This window comes from Berghia stephanieae, chromosome 1, assembly GCF_034508935.2.
Source record: "Berghia stephanieae isolate SIO BIC M18660-M18661 chromosome 1, UCSD_Bste_1.3, whole genome shotgun sequence".
Taxonomy (NCBI): Eukaryota; Metazoa; Mollusca; class Gastropoda; order Nudibranchia; family Aeolidiidae; genus Berghia; species Berghia stephanieae.
This window is the reverse complement of record NC_088360.1, coordinates 33,020,220-33,022,719: the sequence shown is the minus strand read 5'-3', so window position 1 is coordinate 33,022,719 and position 2,500 is coordinate 33,020,220.

Here is a 2,500-nt window from a genome sequence, read left to right as displayed (position 1 = left end):
AATGTGAATATTCCATTTCTGGTACCCTTGTCCTCAACAAAACCAAATTGCATCTCCCCAATTTCAGGTCGTATTTTATTTCTTATTCTTAGTAAAATTATCTTCAAAAGAATTTTTTGTGAGGTGGCTCATTAGGCTAATAGTTCTGTGTTGTTCACAATCAACTGCCCCTGGCTTTTTTGGTAGTGCTATAAAAATGGATCGTTTCATATCAGTTGGGCATTTTTCCTGTGTCATACACTTGTTTTTAGAAGGTTTGTGATGAATTCAATCCCCCATTCACCCAGGCCAGTCAAGGCTTCAATTGTTATGGCATCAGGTCCTGCAGCTTTTCCATTTTTCATGCTTTTCATGACGTTCCTAACTTCATCTTTCATTATAGAAGGCCCTTCCAGTTCTTTTATCATAGGCATTTCTCCTCGATTATCAAAAAAAAGTTCTTCAATATATTCTGACCATCTGTTTAGAATGCAGTCTTTGTCCATGATGGTGTTTCCACGCTTGTCTTTGATGCATCCACTTTTAGCACCTGATTTAGTTTTGTTTGTCACTTCTTTGATTTTCTGATGGAAGAATTTGCCATTTTTTTCTTTGCAGGACATTATATAGTGACATTGTTCATTTATCCAGTCTTCTTTAGCTTCGTTGCATTTTCTTTTTATCTGCCTGTTCAGAGTCTTGTATTTTTCTTCCTGATTTTTGGCCTTTCTTCTCTCATTCATTAGTTCTAATATCTCTGGAGTAATCCATTTCTTCTTCTGCAACTTAGTGTGGTTGGAACATTTTCTTCTAATGATGCAGCAACACTGTCTTTAAACTGCTCATATTTCTCTTCTATATCTGTTAGTTCTCCAAGCACTTCAAACTTGTTTCTTACTGATAGTTCAAATTTTTCTTGTATCTTCTGTTCCTCCCGGAGAATGTCTAGTTGGTATTTAGGTTTAGCCTTTGCTCTTTTGCAGATTTTCAATTTAACTCGTATGGGGCATAGCACAGGTATATGATCGCTGTTACAGTCAGCCCCTGGCATAGATTTGGCATACAAAACCGAGTTTCGGAAACGTTTGCTGATGAGTATGTAATCTATTTGGTTTCTCACTCCATCTCCAGGACTTTTCCATGTCCACTTCCTTCTATTGTGGTTTGTTGACAAGTATTTGTGATTGTCAGATCATGTTGACGGCACCATTGAATAAGACGATCACCTCTGTCATTTTTGTCTCCCAGACCATGTGGGCCCACAATATCTTCTATTCTTTCTCGGCCCACCTTGGCATTAAAATCGCCCATGATGAGTTTTATGTCTGAAGACTTAAAACTGATGCATTGCTTTATCTATTTGTTGATAGAAATTTTCCACTTCTTCATCATCGTGACTGGTGGTTGGGGCGTATATTTGTAAAATATCAAAATCAAAAGGTTTTGCTTGTAGTTTGATTGCCATTACTCTGTCTGATATGGGCCAGAATCCTTTGACTGCTCGCGCCGTTTTATTATCTAGTATAATTCCAACTCCCCTTTGGTGTTCTCCTCCTCCTGAGTATATTAATTTTACAGTCATCATAATTAAGTTCTCCTGCTCCTTTCCATCTAACTTCTGATAATCCTAAAACATTGATATTCAATCTCTTCATTTCCATAACTACATTTGCTAATTTTCCTTTCTGGTACAGACTTCTTACATTCCATGTTGCTGTTCGTAATGTTTGGTGGTGCACAGTAGCTGGATGACGGTCGAGAGTCACCTGTTCACCTGCATGACTATCTCTACCGGACGAGGCTGTAATCGAGTTGCTCGAAAAACATCCATTGACGTCGTTGACTAGATTCGCTTGGACGGACATCATGACGATCTTGGGTGATACGTCAGTGGTTTCCCGTTGCCTTCTGACGGATTTTTATCTGGTTTACTCCATAGCCTTTTGACCTCCGGTCATAACCCACAAGGCAGTGGGAGCATTTGGCAGGTTTTAAGGCGCCTCCATTCACCTTGATAGTCCCTTCATAGAGTATATGAGGCATTTTGTATGTGTAGCTGTGCTGCCAGACTACCCAACCTCACTCTCCACGACTATCGCCAGTTGGTCCGCGGCTTTACAGCTAACCTATAGATCAGGATCTGTAGGCCGTTCCACGATCCGCCACCTGTGGACGCGCTGGGTTGGGGATGGTCGCCCCAGCTGTACCCAGAATAATAATAATAATAATAATACATAATAATAATAATAATATAATAATAATAATAATAAATAATAATATATAATAATAATATGATAATTAATAATAATAATAATAATAATAATAATAATAATAATAATAATAATAATAATAATAATAATAATAATAATAATAACAATAATAATATAATAATAATAATGATAATAATAATAATAATACTAATAATATAATGATGATGATGATGATGATAATAATAATAAAATAATAATAATAATAATATAATAATAATAATTTATTATTTATTATTATTATAATAATACTA